This window comes from Desmodus rotundus, chromosome 1 (genome assembly GCF_022682495.2).
Source record: "Desmodus rotundus isolate HL8 chromosome 1, HLdesRot8A.1, whole genome shotgun sequence".
In the NCBI taxonomy this organism is placed as follows: Eukaryota; Metazoa; Chordata; class Mammalia; order Chiroptera; family Phyllostomidae; genus Desmodus; species Desmodus rotundus.
The window spans coordinates 155,373,644-155,391,631 of record NC_071387.1 but is presented as its reverse complement, the minus strand read 5'-3'; positions in this window follow the sequence as shown (position 1 = coordinate 155,391,631).

Below are 17,988 nucleotides of genomic sequence, written 5' to 3'. Positions count from 1 at the left end.
ATATGTGTATATAAACATACAAAATACTTCCTCTATTGTTAAATAATTAATTTGCATTCAATTTCTTGTTATTACAAAATGCTTCAATAAGAAAAATGTATGGAGACCTTGTCTGTCACAATGTTTATTACAGATTTACTGGATAATAAAATGTCAGACACGGAGTGAAAGCTGTATAAATATTCATTAAATAGATAAATAAATGATCAACATATTTGTGCCTACATATATTTTTACATTTGTCTTTTGTCTTTGCCTAGATTCCCATAAATGGAACTGGATCAAAAAACTGAGCTGAGCATTTTCATGCTCTTTATACCTACTGCCAAATAGATTTTCAGAAAGGTTACACCAATTTACACTCCCACAGCATTGTATGAATGTGACTTTGTCATCCTACGCATGCTAACATTGAGTATCCTACATTTTAAAATCTCTGATAACTTTTTCCCTATTTTTATCAGTGTTAAATTGTATTTCTTATTATTTGTAATGTCGAAAAACTCATTAATGCTTGTTTTATGTATTATTAGTCATTTTTATCATTTATTTTGTAAATTATCTGATAATTATCTTCAAATTACAAATTATTTTAAACATAAGAAAGGTATAGAAAATAATAAGGCCCCCTGAACCCACTGGCAAAATTTGACAAATGTTAGCAATTTTACAATATTAGTTTCATTTACTGATTTATTTATTCTTGAAAAAGAATGATATAGCTATGTTTGAAATGTCTTCTATTTTCCCTTTTGCCTCCTTCTCTCCCTAAGGGGTAGGTCTGTTCTGAATATTCTTGTTTATGTTTTTGTACTTTTATATGTTCCCACAAAACACATAAGCACACACAATTAGTGTGTGTGATTGTTTTTACAAATTATTTGCTTTCCCAGAGCATTAGTATTTTTCATATTAATTAATGAGTTCTTTGTGTCATAGAATTTTAACTTTTTACTTGTCATATTTGTTGTACATATTTTCCCAGATAGTCATTTTAATTATGTTTGCTTTTAAATTGATTTTCAACTGATTATATTTATGAAAATCACCTACATTAATTGATTTTTATATTGTACAGAATTAGTACTAAAGTTACATTGGATGGACCTGGAGAGCATTATGCTAAATGAAATAAGCCAGTTAGAGAAAGACAAATACCATATGATCTCACTTATATGTGAAATGTAATGAACAAAATAAACTGACAAAAAAATAGAAACAAAAACATCGAGACATGGAACAGACTGGCAGCTGTCAGTAAGGAGGGGAGAGGGGGGACTACATGAAAGAAGGTGAAGGAATTAGCCGAAAACCATATCTACTTAACACATAGACACAGAACACAGTGTGGTGATGGAAAGGGGGAAGCAGAGCGAGGTAGGTGGAAGTGGGCAAAAGTGGGGAAACAGGAGTAGAAAGAGACTTTGCTGGGGGAAATGGGTGCACGATGCAGTGTGCAGAGGATGTTTTATCGATTTGTGTGATATAAACCTGTATGGTTTTTCAAATTCAATTTGCAATAAATTCAGCTAAATTAAAAATGAAAAAGTTACATGATATATATATACACACATGCACATATATGTGCATGTGTGTGTATATAGTCTGTCCGTAAAAAGTCCAGCCATTGTTAATATAACAAGAATGGTTTCTGTGACATTGATGTAGCCTGGCAGCCAAAGAGGATGGACTATAATGTGCACATGTGTGAACAATGACGACTGCACTGTACCAGTCAGTGGGGCAGTAGGTGCTGTTGAGTGAGCACGTGTACTGTGTGGCTGTCACATTCAAAATGACTGAGCAAGTAGAGCAACGAATCTGCTTCAAATTTTGTGTTAAGTTTGAACAGACCTCTGCAGAAACGATTTAGCTGATTCAGAAGGCCACAGCTATGGGCAACAGGTGATTGGCAGCTTCATCATAACAACATGCTGGCTCATGCATTACGTCTCATGCTAAGTTTTTTGGCAAAACGTCAAATCACCCAGGTGACTCAGCGCCCCTATGGTCCAAACTTGGCACCCTACGACTTCTGGCTTTTCCCCAAACTAAAATCACTTTTATAAGGGAAGGGATTTCAGACTGTTGATGAGATTTAGGAAAAACAGGGCCGCTGATGCAATTAGGAGAACTGGACGAGGTTCCAATGTGCCTACTTTGAAGGGGACTGAGGAGTCATTGTCCTATGTACAGTGTTTCTTGTATCTTGTATCTTCTTCAATAAATGCCTCTATTTTTCACATTATATGGCTGGATACCTTCTGAACAGACCTCGTATATATTTAGTTTAATGGAAAAGCATCACAGTAGTAATTATTAACACTTTCTTATTCATAATTTCTTATCTTTTCTTAAAATAAAATGCCGTAAGTATAGACTAGTAGCAGCTATTAAAATCTATGTTAGTTTTATTTTAAAGTGAATTTTTCAAATATTATCTCTTAAAGTCTTATATTTCAATTCTTTTTTATACTATTAGCTTAAACAGGAGGCTGACAAGATAGTAGTTTCATTAATTAAAATTTATTAAATGAAAAAAGTCCAGATGATCTAATATTTAACAAATTTCAAGCAATACTTGGAGAACAGATTTTTCCCAGCTATTAAAAGTAAAGGATTTAAAGATGTGGTTTTTGGTGGTGAGCTTCCTGATCTTAATGGAAAGGTTTTAGAATTTATTCAACATTGTTTAAGGGTGTGGCATTTTGTGAAAATTCAAAATAAATTTATCAAATAGATATAAGGTATAAAAGAATGGCTTCCTTGTATACATAAGCAAGAGATTTAAAAAATGAAATGTATTCAGGACTTGTGACTTCAAATTTTTAAAAAACTATGGGCATTTATACAATGGAATACTATTTATCAGTAAAAAAGAAAAAAAGAAAGAAAAGAAAAGAAGAAGATTTAACCCTTTGCAACAGTGAGGATGGACCTGGAAAACATTATGCTAGATGAAATAAGCCAATCACAGAAAGACAAATACCATATGACTTGACTTAAATGTGGAATCTAATGAACAAACTGAACTAACAAGCAAAACAGAGACAGACTCATAGACAGAGTAGGACGGCAGGTATTAGAGGGGGGAGTAAAGAGGGGGGAGGGATTGAGCAAAAAGGTAAAAGGACTGGTGGACATAAACATCAGGGTGGTGATTGCCAGGGATGGGGTGTATAAGGGGGTTAATGGTAATGGAAAAAATACAATAAATTTTTTTAAACTTTATTTTTAAAAAATCAGACAAAATTATTACATAATTTGCCAGCAGTTCCACTAAACCCATAATATCTAATCAATGGAGAAAATTCTAGGACCTGTAACAGGATGAGTCAGGCCAGACAGCTGGGGTGTGAGAGAGACCCCAGTCTGGGGAGCCCTGATCCGGCACAGAGGCTGAACTCCCCAAGAAGGGAAGGGGACATAGAGAAACTCCAAGGAGCAGTCAGAGTGTGTGGCCCTGGTAGCTGAGCCACCTAGCCAGAGAGAGCTTGTGCTGAGGCTGTGCGGGGTCGAAAATGTCAAAACACATATGTATGGTGGAGGTCTGCAAATTGCATCAGGCATGTGTGACACCCTGCCCTGGACCAAGACCCTGTGCTCCTATGCTGTCTGGAGACCTTGTCACCTTGAGGAACATGGCACCCGAAGAGAGGCAAAGACATACATGGCCGATATTGATCCACATTGATTGAAAGTGTGGACATCTCTACTGTGCAGGGAGTCTTGGTCACTGAGTTTAAAAAGAGAACCCACACAGAATCTTGCTCTCTTGATCTTTTGGCTTTCCCTGACCCCAGCTGGACTAGGTCATGGGAGTGCTTGTAAGACTGGCAGACACGAGGCCCACTCAGCGCTTAGGCCTTGCACTGGTAGGAGCCAGATCGCAGAGGCGAGTCCCACGCTGAATGTGTATTTCACTGGGCCCCAGCACTTGGGACCTTGCGGCCTTGTGTAGCATGAGTACTGAACTACTTCCATTCTCTTGCCCTGCCAGCAGCACACAAAAGCATGGACTGGGAACAAGCACTGTTCCCAGGGGCGCATGCAGCTTCAGGGGCTGGGGCCCCTCAAATGGAGCTTCTCTTGCACAACTGTCTGGAATGACCTGGGAGCACACCCCAGCACCAGGGGAATGAGAGAGCTACTGCAAGACAATGGTGACTCTGGACTCTGAAATCTGCAGGTGCCCACCACAGAGAGAGTGATCCTGAGGATGCAGACCTGTTCATGTAGAAATGTCCAGTTCTGAAAAGGACAAATAAAGAATGGAGGGGAAATTCTGTGCATGGGTTTGGATTGGGATTTCAGTCTTTCTGAGATTAGAAAGACTGGATTTCTGTGCTTTGAAGAAGAGGTTGGCTTGGAGCAGGGATTCTCCAAGCCCTCTCAGATTGGGTACCTTGATAATAAAAACCTTTTCCTTCCCCCAAAGTCTTTGTGTTATTGTACACAGCAGCAGGTGGTAGGACCCCAGGTTGCCCGGTTGCAGAACTACTTTCCCTTCAGTTTTACTTGGATGAAAACTTCCACAAAAGACTGGCAAAAATGAACCAATACTTTTTTGTGGGCATTCGTGGAGGAAAAAAAATGATTTTCCCATACGAGCAGGACATATATAAAAATATAATCATTTTTAGAATAAAGGAATGCTACAATTTTAAAATCTCTTATTGCAAAATGTGTTTAACATGAAGTATCTATGTTTATGCATTTTCAGAAATCAGCAGAGGAATTACAAACTATGTATTTTCACATTTGAAAACAGCAATTACCTGATATAAAAGTATTCAAAAATTTTGAACACATGCACACAAAACAATAAAAAGCTGCTGAATCTAATGTTATCTCTGAAGGGAGAGAAATAAGAGCAAAATAAAAATTAAAGAATTAACAGCTAGAAAGTAGATTTAGCTGATATTACCCCTGCTTAGTATTTCATTTAAATATATGTGAACTTTTAATACATTCCAATAAAGCAAATAACCAGGCATAACTAAGTCAATATTTGTCAAGTAAATGATTAATATATGAAATTAAGATGTGATTTTGATGAACTGTGTTAACCTGTCCATTCTGTACTTAAATCAGGGCACTTTGCTTTCTCTCTGCCAACTCTGCTGGAAACTGACAAAGAGCACAAATGGAGAGGAACCTTAGAGTCTACTGCTTTTCACAGAATCATTCACCAATTTAAAATATTGGGCACACCCTGACCAGTGTGAGTCCGTGGGTTGGGCATTGTCCCAGAGAGCAGAGCGTCACCTGCTAGGCTCCCAGTCAGGGCACACACCTATGTTGCGGTTCAGTCCCCCTGGTCGGGGCACATAGGAGAGGCAACCAACCAGCGTTTCTGTCTCTCACTTTCTCCCTCCATTCCTCTTTCTCTAACAATAAATAAATTTTAAAATCTTAAAAAAATAAACAAAAAATAAAATACTGGGCAAATAAAACTGACAAGCAGCTTTCTCCATTGAAGATACCTGACAGCTATGGAAATGATAATAATTTGTCGTTACTCCTCTATGTTTGAAAATAAGAAAGGCCACAAATTTCAAAAAACATAGTGTACTATTTTGGGAAATAATTTTAGGAATGAAAACATTAGAAGGTAGGCTATTTATAAACTATAACTTTATAATCCTATGTAAGTATGTATTGGCAATGGGATAGCCATGTTTGAATCTGAAAACTTCCTACTGTTATTCAAAAGCTTTCCACTGTTTCATACTATTTACTTATTTATTTTTCCATCAGGATTAAAGTATATGGCAGGCTATCTTTAGTAACCTGACCTAATGGTCTCTTTCATCCACTCCTTCCCCAAAGCCCACCCTAATGGAAGGAACATTTCCCAAGTGCCCTGGGAAGAAATCTCCTTGGGAAATTCTTCAGAAAGCTATTTAGAGTACACATGATGACTGAAATAGTTTCAGAGGAGATGCCTTGGCTTTTCTTGATGGAGGGACTGTCTGGGCCTCCTTTGCCAGATTCTTCTGTGGATAGTTCTTTGCTCTTCTGTTCTTTAGCCTGGTGGAAATTTTTCCATATATATATATATATATATATATATATATATATATATATATATATATACACACACACACACACACACACAATATGTGTATATAATATATATGAAAAATACTGTCTATATACTCATAAAAATGTAAAATCAGAAAGAGATTTTACACAAAATACTTATTTGCAGTAGAAGTGCAGAAAAATCAGCGAAAGAAACAACGGAAGAGTATGGATGGGGATGTGATTAGAAAGTATAAGAAATGTACAGTTCTGGGCACTGCCCACCTGACACTGAGATGGGCACTAGAGAAGGTCTTTATGACAACTTTTGCTAGAAGCACTTGACTTGTAGGAAGACACAGATGTTTCAATCAATACATATTTGGGATGAGATCTTGTCTGTCTTCCAGAGATTGTAAAGTAAGAGAGTCTGAATTGTTAATAACACTTTTAACCTACATCCTATTTATTTTTAAATAGTTTTTGTCTTTAACTCATTAGCAAATAAACTTCCCTAAGAATACTATATTTCTAAAGATGTTGACTTAACTTCTGAGGATGAGGTGTTTTTATTTGTCTCTTTTCCAGGTCCACACATAGGGTCCCCACTGTGCTCAGTCATTTGTATTGCAACAGCCATGATCTTTTACAAATAAGCTTATGTTTATGAAAGAAGCTTTTAAATTGGATCTCCTCTAACATTTCCCACAGACATCCAATTGTGCAGGTCTTGCAATTAATTATGAAAATAACATGTAGAAAATGAATAAAGTACATAGACTAGAGAAAAAACTTTTACCACCTATCCTATTCTAGTCTCAATTTCATCAATGATGATGGGAAATAGCTTGTTGATTGAGACTGATAATATACAATCCAGGTATTTCCATTGGAAACATAAAGTTCCTCCAAGTCAAATATTATCCATATAAAGCAAAGAGGAGGCTCAAATGACAAGCTCGGCTCCTGACTAATTGCCACAATAAGGCAGTGTGTGGCTTTGCTGCTAGAGAGCTAAATTGGCACACTGTACCTTCTTGTTGGAATTAAAAGATGGCTGGGGGGAATACAAGAATATTCTTATAGAAAAAAAGTTAGAAGGTAATCTCGTTATAAGTTTTTCAAACTTTGCTACTGAATGTTTGTTCCAAACTTTATTTAAATAGCATGTTACAGCGATACCTCATTTACATGGTATGTCAAAGTGTTATAATTTCCACATTTCTAGACTCCCAGGTCCAAGACAGCACTGCATAATCAAGGGGAAAGAACAAGATTTCTAGGAATGAGTTTTAGTGTAAATAATAATCAGCTATTCTACCATCATTCCCAGGACAATGAGGAATCTGTGATATATTGTTTATTATATGCTCATTGTGTTTACCCTGTATGGATTTAGTCACTTTTGGTAAACATGGAAAGGGGATTCATTATATGTTGAAGTATTTTTTTTAATTCTGTTACTTTTTTTTTTTTGCATTTGTGTTCTATCACAAAATTCATCTAAGCATAGAAATGGTTGTTTCTCATTGGGGAGTTTATCTGCCAAAATGTTATTGCTATAGGAAATGTATGTCACATTGGATTATCACTTGGCACTATCAAGCCAGAGCAGTGTGAGCTTTATAGTTGGTGTAAAAAATCTAATTAGTATCAACTGAAGAACAAAGATCCCTTAAGATATTTCTTTCTTACTTACCTTAATATAAAAGGTGATTTGTGATAAAATTGTTAATCTATAATCATTTTTGCTTGTCAAAATCAAGTTTGACACTTTCAGAACATATTATTCTTAGTAATAGGCAAATTTCCTTAAAACATACTTAAAGATTTAGGGGGGGAAATGAAATGAATAGAAAATATTATTCCTGGTGAAAAGCAGCTGTGAGGGCATCAGTGAATGAAAATTTAAGACTGCCAGGCATTTGTAATTGTGTTCAATACAAGTCTTCAGACAAATTGATTGATGTTTTATTTATTCATTTAATAATAATTTACTGAGTAACTACTATGTGCCAGCTACTGTGTTAATGAAGGGAATGTGAAAACTCTACAAAGACTCTGCAAAGACTTTGCATCATTGCCTTTACACACAGTATGATCAAATATGCTGGCAGATATTAAAAAAAACTAGTTGTGATCATTAATAAAATTTAGTAGGGATATGTGTATATGTATTTATTTTTACACATACATACATACATACTTGCACACATATACACATTCATACATGTCCATGTATACATTTGTACATACATATATTTGTACATGAATATGAACAGGGTAAAAACACAAAAAGAGTATGCTGTGGTTTGGAATCCGAAACACCTGAATGTTACCAGGAACCATGCTGAACCTCAGTTTCCTCATCTGTAAATGGAATTGACAATATTCCCTTCAGAGGATTTCTGAAAGTTTTAAAAGAGATAAGAGATAAAAAGCACTTGGCTCAGTGTCTGCCATCCAAAAAGCAATAAAAGAGCACATTTATTATTTTTTGTTTTATACTTGGGAAACTTCCTGGAGAAGGCAGTGTATAAGTAAACATTGAAATAGGAGAATATAAAGGAGTAGTAAAAGAAAGTAAAATGATAATGGTATAAGTAGAAAAGGAAAAAGTCATTCAAGTATAGGCATGAGCTTCTACCATCATCAAATAATGTATACAAACTTCCTATTCCATATGAAATAAAAGAAGGTTATAAGAACAAAAAGATTTTTTTAAATAGTGTTTACATTGAAATAAAGACATCAGCTTAGATCTACTTAAACACACTAGAGAAGTTGAAATATAATCAGTGATGATGATATATTATTTATTCAGAAAGTCTATTGAAAATAAGGAAACAATAGAAATTTAAGGTATCCATAATTTCAAATTTAAAAAATATATATGATTAAAAAATACACTGGTTTTAAGTCAATCACAGAAGCAACTTAACCAATTTCTCTCTCTTGCTCTTATTTTTATTTGTAAACTAGTATCTCACACTTCTCCTCATTTATTTTCCTTCTTTTGAACTGGCTATTTTATAACATACATTTTATCCCTTGGGGTGACTTTTTAAGGTAATTAGAAAGGTGAGAACTTGTGTTTAATTGGGAGTGTGTGGCATAGATTTTTACCTATACTTGTCCTAAAGATGTGAGTTTAGGCAGGGTCACTCTGGAAAATGTCTATGAAAGCATTCCACATAGTGAAATTTGATGGATTGGAAATGCTCTGGGCATAATATTCATGGGTGGTGTTTTGGGAACAGCAGACTTCTGTAAATACACATATACACATACATACACACTTGTACCACTGTAATAGAAAGCATGAGGTTGGAGCTATCTTATACCTATATAATCATTAAAAATGAAATTGATAAATAGAAAAATAGATGATGGATGAGAAATAGAGATAGAAATGAAAATTCATTTCATATAAGCTGTTCATTCATGAGCCCTGACTCTTAAGGTCTCCAGAGTGTTTGGATAAGTGAATATCACTTCCTCTCTCTTATACATAGTTTGCCTTCTACTTACTGAGTAAAAGTGAGCTAATGACTTTCTTCAATTTTATTATAGGCAGTTTTATGAGTGTCGACTCACAGTGGCTTTCATCCTGGAATTATGCCCATCATAGTGTTCCACGTTGAATCCTTGCCCTTTCAAATGGTACCATCCCAAGTGCCAGCCCTGCCAGTTTTTCCTGATGCTTCAGGCATTTTAGACCCTTGAATATTCTCACACTACTTTGTAATTTTTGAAGGATGTGATTTGTCATGTCTAATTTTTAGGGGAGGAATGGTTATTGCTTCTCTTCCTTGAAAAATCTTTGAGGGAAAAGTGTAAGCCCTTGATAAACCTTTGCTGAGTAATAACGAATTGAACTAAATTTGTAGACACATTGTAAGCCAATTGATTTCACAGTATCTTCCGAAAAACCCACCTATGTATTATATTAATAATAATGTATTATCTTCATAATTCTAGTTATATTTATACAGATATAAATTAACTTGTGCCTTCATGTATTAGAATTACTAAATTATCATTGGGTTTTCTAAGTGTAGATATGTCATTCATCAACAACATATACAGATGATGTTTTGTCCGGGTGTACACTTGAAATCTGTATGGCTTATTAACCAATATCACCTCAATAAACTTAATCTTTAAAAAACATTATTGTAAAACTTTCAAACTAACAAGCATCTAGCATTATTCAGTTGCATTGTATTTTAAGTGGTTTAATGATAGGAAGTCACATATCTTTCAAGTATTTTTTATCAGCCTATTTATCTTTATTTTTTTTCGAGGTAGAAACTCTAAATAATGTATAAATCAATGTAAAGGCAATGTAAATGTTACCCTCACCATTGTTACCCGACAAAGTGTGTAATACTTTAAAACATAATAGCAATATAGTGAAGAGTTAAAACAATTTCATTGATTTTTATTTCTGACTCTTAATGCATCACTGGTCGTCTTCCTTTCAAGTCAATTTTCTTTACCGCTCAGGCTCATTCGGGAGGAATGTTTTCTATCATAGTTCTGTTACCATCACTAATAATTAGAATATATGTAAGTATCCTGGTGATTAGCTAAAATGACATTACCAGAGTCAACGTCAATGGAGCTACCACTTGTGGGAAACTGCCTCATCCTTTTGCTCTCCACAAATCATTCTTGGTACCATCCTTTAATTTAGAGTCCATGCTTCACTCAAACAGAAATCACTCCTGAAATTCTGATCCATTACATAATTTTCAGAAGCTGGAAGAAAAGCATTTGCATCATTTCTGTTCCCAGATCTGTTCAATATATACTTCCAGTCTGTCATGCCTGAAATTAATTTTTTTACAATCTGGATCTTTACTATATGCTAAAAATTCAGTGCAAAAAAGGATCTCCTTCTGCAGGGAATATGTAAGCCAGAACATCATGTTCCATCTTTATAATAAAACACATAGTTCCTATCAAAAGGCAAATTTTTGTTTCAAAATGTTTGAAGAGAATAATTCTTTTAAAGATTTCAAATAGTTACTTTTATGAAAGTGAAAAGATTCTTATCTCAGATATAATTTAGCTTAGATCATAAAATTTGTTTATAAACTGAACAACTTTTATTTATTTTAAGCTATTTTCTCCTCTGTATTTCATGCTTCTGAAGGTGGAAAACAAAAGCAAATAATCCTAGAAGTAGTTTCTCTCCAAACACATGCAAGTGTATGACTATTAAAAATGCACACCAATCATTAGTTTCAGTTTCTCAGGAAGGTTCAAGCAAACAATAATACACCATTTTAACTCTTTAGTCAAAAAGCTTATCACACTGGCATCTCAAAATTTTGTGTTCCCCAAAGAAAATCCGTTCTCTGATTTTCTCAAACAAATGGAGTAGCCTTAAAAAAATAAATATTAAGTGCCAAAAAAAGAAAAGATGATAATATTAAAGTCAAAACAAACAAAAACCCTTTGTATTACCTTGGGAAAATTACTTACCTCTGTGACTGTGCTCATTTTTCTATTAAATGGGGACAGGCAAAAATGAAGATTTAATACAATAATGTATATAATATCTTTAACATAGGACCTGGATTAGATTCTTCTCCTCTTATTCTTCCTCTTTCTCCTCTTCCTCCACCAGTCCTCCTGCCTTACACTTCCCCCCTCCTTCTTCTCTTCCTCTTCCTCTGATTTCCATTCCTCATTTTCCTCTTTCTTCTTTAATTTCAAAGTTAGAAATTTTTGAGACCTCAAGAGCATGTAACATTTGACTTGGGTCCAGGATTCAAACTGAGATGTATATCCCACCAAAAGCCATTGTTCTTCTTAACTTATTAATTTCCTTTAAGGGTTCTATTGCATAGTGAATTTACCATAGACTGATTATAAGAACAATAAAAGTTTCTACATGTTTTAAACAAATTTTATATTTCTAACAATGTTTGTGCCATGCTTCTCAGTGCTATGTTATTTGGTGCGTGAATGTGTGTTAATGTTTGACTCTTAGACTTTAGACTTTTTAGTGTTTTTTGTATCAACTTCTAATTTGCTCAATAATACTAACACTCATAGGATGGCTTTATACAAAGTTTATTAATAAATATTTGTCCTTATTTTTTAACTTTCTGAAGTTTTTTCATTGTTGTTGTTCTGGGACCATATTTTACATATAGCTAGCATTTATCCTAGTTTAATTTCATATTATTTATTTTATTATTGATTATTTCCATTCATCTTTACATATAAGGTTTTCTCTCTGTCACCTATTACATATTTTTATTAGTCTCAACTGATATTTCTTTCCCTACCATAGCTTTGACATTTGCATTATGTTGCATTGCACAAATATCTTTAATCCATGTTTATTGGTCTAAACTTTTATGGAGTATAAAGAATACTGTGCTTTTGTACAACTCCTCTCCCTGCTCTCTTTTAATGTTTTGATGATTTAATCTGTATTTAACATTAATATTTAACATTAATTTTCCTTTTTGTACTTTGATTACTGTAGCTGTCCCAACTAGTTGTTAAACTAAGCCTTCTTAGATTGCTTAATCAGTTAAAATCCACTTCTCTGATATAGCTTGTCATCACTAACTAATAAGTACTTTGGCTGCATGTGGCTTAAGTTAAAAAAAAAAAAGGAACGTGTTTTGTCACATTACTACATTCTGAAGGTGAGAACATCAGGGCTCTTTTGGAAGGTTTTCCATGACATTAAGAACTTGGTCTCCCTCAGGCACTCCATGGAGTTTATCATGATCTTTTGCCATTGGGTTTGTCATACCACGCCTGTAAGATTGCTAGGAACCACAAGCATTGTACTTGATTTCTGAAGAAGAACAATATTAAGAGACTGCAAAGTCATACCTGGAAAATTTCACTTATATTTCATTGTGCCTATACCTCATCAGATGGTATTTTTACCCATGAGAAGGTAATGAATGATGTGTTTTATCTTGGGATGTTGTTGCTTCATACAAATCAGGATTTTATTGCAGTATAAAGATACAAAGAATAAATATTGCATAGGCAAATAACAATGTTTGCCAGGGGGACTAACACCCATGTTTAGTATCACATGCTTCTGTTTTCCCTCCAGCGACTGCTGATTTGTTCGATGGTGGATCTCTAACTTTGGGTCAAACAGATTTTCATATGTGTCAATTTGGGAATAATGATTCAAAGAGAATAGTCCTTCTGTGTTGGATGCTAGAACGAAGAACCAAGGCTGAGACATTCGTTGTCTACCAATGCATATTGCAATAGGGACAGTCTGGAGAGAGAAAAGAGATACAAAATAGTAATGCTCTGCAGAAGGTTTCAGAGCTGAAATACCATGTGTGGTCTCAGTAAGACAAAGAGCGATTCCTCCCTCTCTTCTTTCAATACATTACCTTTGTTTTCCCAGCTAGTTTGGTGGCATTTCTGTTTCCCAGTTCAGAGATGTACTAGAGTATAACATCCTCCCTTCTTGGTGTTTTTTGTTTGTTGTTGTTTGTTTATTTTTTGTTTTAGTGCTTCTGTTTAGCTGGAATGTAAACTCTGGGAACAAATACTCATATGTCTGTTCAATATTGTATTTTCTCTGCCTGCATGACATGTTATCAATAAATATTTACTTAATAAATTATGCTTTATTATAATTAAGCATCTCTTAACTTTCTTAACTTTGACTTTTATTGAATTGATTTCATTAGTTATTTTCTAAAGCATTATTGCCTTTTAAGAATCTAAAAGTACTTCTTTTGAATGATTTCTGGACATGCTTTTAATGGTGTGGCCAATTTTCTGAAAGTGTATTTAAATGAGAAAATCTTTCTTTTGTCTTTACATAGGTTAGCATTTGCAGAGACACCTGCACATCCCCTGCCATATTTGTAAGCCAACCGAGGAATAATACAAGGATAAAGATAGAGATGGCAACCAAAACATCATCTTGATAGAAGGCCTTAACAGAAAAAATGAATTATTTTGTATTCTAGTATGCTTCCTAATGCTGAACCTCAGAAGTAGGCATACTCACCCACCCACCCAGCATTTCTGGAATAAGGAAAAAAGCATAAACTTAATTGCATTGCTCTTAAATGTTAAAGTTCAAAGAAATTAATGTAAAGAAACTCAGTTGGAAGGTCTCTCCCAACATGTGTATTTAGCACATGGCAAGGCCTGTATTCCACCTATTCTTCCATATATTTATAAATTTGACTTAGTGGCATCCCCATGGTGAAGTCTTTTACAAAGATCTTTCTTTCTAGCACTGTATATTCAGAGCATCTGAATTCCCATTTTTCCTTTGGTTCCATATTTCAGCATTGCAGGATTGAATTGAGTGATTTTCCAGTTACGAAGACCACACTCTCTTTTTGGGCACACATTTCCAGGTCTCTGGCATTGTGACTATTTCCACTTCCTCCTATGGAATTGCCTAGGCATGAGAAATACACTTATGAAGGAAGTTTTCCTCTTCACATGCAATTAAACAATGTAAAATCACATAGTGGAAGGTAATTCTTGAAACTTATGCCAAATCTACATTATTTTTACATTATTTCTACACCACATTAATGTAAAATTAATTTTACATTATTTTCCCCATATTTTCTTTCCTAGTACTGAATGTAAAGTGGATTTGAATTAGTCAATCTAGCTATATCTGCCTAGGAATGGAGTTCACATTTAAATTAGAATATCATTAGTACATGAAACTCATTTTTTTTGTCAATTTAAAACCAGTAATATGATTCTTACCTCACTGTCATAAAGACATATCCAGCTGGCCCTCCATGATCTGCCCCTTGCCCCAATTATATCTCTGCCTCAGTTGCTCTGGCTTTTGTGTGATACGGGAAATAGAAAGGGGCCAGGAGTGTTAGGCAACAAAGAACTCAAACCCACAAAAGAGAAAGAAGTTTCCTCTCCCCTCCCCAATTGCCCACTCCTCCCTCCAGCCATACATGAATGAAAATTTAGTTTTTGCATGGCAGTTAAGTGCTATTATTTTGCTTTAAGAATCCTGAAGCTAGACTTTGATTATATTCTTGTTTTAATTTTATACCAACTTTGAATTCAGATTAGATCTAGATATGGTTGTTAAGCCTCTCAAGTCTTTTCTAATCTACTCTCTACTTTATTTTACTAGTTTTCCTCTCCAGTTTATCTGTTGAAGACACTGAACTACTTTTCTTGTAGAATTTCACACAATCAGATTTTTCTTACTACATCCTTATGTTAAATATTCCTCTATACCCTACGTATTGGAAATTAGATCATGAGACTCAATCAGGTTTAAATTTGAGTTTTTCACAATTATTATAGCTGGTGTTATGCATTTCCTTCACAAGGTACAAAATTCCTGGGTAGCTCAATTGGTGACATTGACACTGGTAATCATTGCCCAGATATAATTTCATTAAACATTTTTAAAATGGTGATATTCTTCCACTCTCTTCTATATCTGCCATTTTCTCTCTTTTTTATTGCAGAAAATTAATGATCTCCCCCACATTTCATGTTTCTCAATTGTTTCTTGTTTTATAAATCAATTATCTGATCCACTGATTGTCACTACTTAATTATTTTCAGTGATGACTTGAACTGCTCTTTAACAAGATTTAAAGAGCTTCCTTTTATTCCTTGCAAAAGAGTAGCAGTTGTATTTAGCATTGACTTTTCTGCTGTTGTTCTATATCAGGGATGGCACAGATATTTTTTCCCTCAACTTTTTTTTATTCAGTTCTTTGAAATTTTATTAAGTGAAGTTATTATTATTATACCTCATGTTTCTTCATGATTACTTGGCCAATCCTTAGAGAACAAGTCTAAGTGTAGAGATATGTATGTTGTGACCAGTGCTCAGTTTACGGCTCTGTTGCTATGAGGGGAATTGTTACGGATGCCATTGCCAGGTGTAAAAGTCCAAGATTCAGCTGTGAACTCAAGGAATGACTTAGTGTAGGGACAAAGGGAAGATTGTATTTTATTTCTTTGATGCTGAATCTCTGCTCTCATGCATGGATTTTACACCTAAACTAGAATAATTGGATTTGGGACTGGAAAACACACTCTCTTGGAGAGATGCTTCCATTCCCCTTTCCATGGGTTGGCTCTACTCAATAGCAGAAACATCTTCTGTATTTGAAAATGAGGCATATGTCAATTGAAGATGAGCATCATACTCCTACCTCTTTCTTAGACCTTCAGAATTGGATTTAGAATTTAGATCATTTTCCCTATTTTATTGAGACATAATTGAAACATAGAAAACTGCACATACTTAATGTGTGTAATTTGATGAGTTTGTACGTATGCATCTACCCATGATATTATCACCACAATCAAGGAAAGAAAAATATCCACCGCCTATAAAAGTTCCCTTGTGTCCATTTATTTTGTTTAGTTTTATTTTTATGGTAAGGACATTTAACATGAGATCTATTTTCTTACCAAATTTGAAGCATACAGTGCTATATTTTAACTACAAGCACTCAGACCAATTTTTGCCTCTACTCTCTTCTTTTAGCCCTAACATTATTGTTCATGTTAGCGGCTGGGATGTTGAGGCCATTCTCAATGTTATATTTCCTATACTGCATGCAGCAGATGAATCTCACTGAGTCTAATGCAATGAATCCAAGCTATAGCCAGAGTATTTCCAGGTCATTCCTCCCAGGGTTTGCAACCCTGACTTCTAGAAGCAATACTTCTCCAGAAAACTGCCTAGGGATCTAAGAGAAAATCCCATTCCTGAGTCCTAGTCCATTAAGTGAGAGAATGTAGAAAGTCTTGCAAGACTTGCAAATGTGATTTGTCATTCTTGTAAACAGTAGTTGAGAATTATTTTTTTCTCTTTAGGATGGTTTCATAGATATATTAAGGAGAAATAAGAAAATGGAAATTTAATTATATTTGTATCTTCTAGGAAGACTATTGCATATATTCATAAAAATCTATTCATTTCTTAGTATACATGCATTATAATTATTTTACCTTTACATAAGAATGCAGAATATCTAGTAGTACATTACTTTTTATATTCCACACCTTAGTTTGACAAAAGTGGTTCCTTCCTAGACAATCATAAGCAGGAAATGACTGTCCTGCACCAAACATGTGTGGCTGTGAGAAGCCTACAAGAACAGCAGGGGTTTCATAAAGTCAAGGCAGCTTTTTCTGTGGTAAACGTTCTCTCTTTTTTCAGGGCATGTATCAGCATTATCAACAGAGAGTTAATTGGAAATAGTGCCTATAATACAATTCTGAATATCATCCTTACTTTGTGTAAAAGATAGTTCTCTTATTTTCTACTTAGTTAAACTTGGGATTTTCATTTTGATTTAAAAAAAGAAAGAAAGAAACTTTCAACTAATAAAGTGACCAAAAAGTCACCTGCAAAACAAGGTTACGTACCAGCAGGGCTAATTGTGTAAGTAGAAGCTCTCTTTTTTTCTCCCTCCCACCCTCCTTCCCTTCATCTCCTTCCCTCCTTCCTTCCTTTTCTTTCTTCTTTTCTTTTTGTAAGAAATGAGTTTTAACTCTACATTTTGTGTTCATTCCTCACTTGGGGGAAAATGGATTAGAATAAAGAAATGTGTGAAAACTATTCAGAGTTGCTCTGTATAATTAATGAGTCATCATCTCCTTTAAGCAGAGACGCAGGATGTTAAACTTTGCTGACTGTGATTATTAGTCTGAAAATCTCTACATTCTGACTCACTATTTTATTATTCTTAAGATCTTGATCTTTACCAGTGTTCATATCACAAATGTTGAATCCACAGGATTTGACCTTAACCTAACTTCAACACCAATTTCTTCCATCCTTGAGGGCCTCTACAGAGAAATAGATCATTCTTATTTAAATGCCACCAACCTCTGCTGGCTGCATTCTTGGACTGACTTATTAATAATGTTTAACTACTTGGTCATAAAATGTTGGGAAGAACAATTTTCTATAGTCAAAGT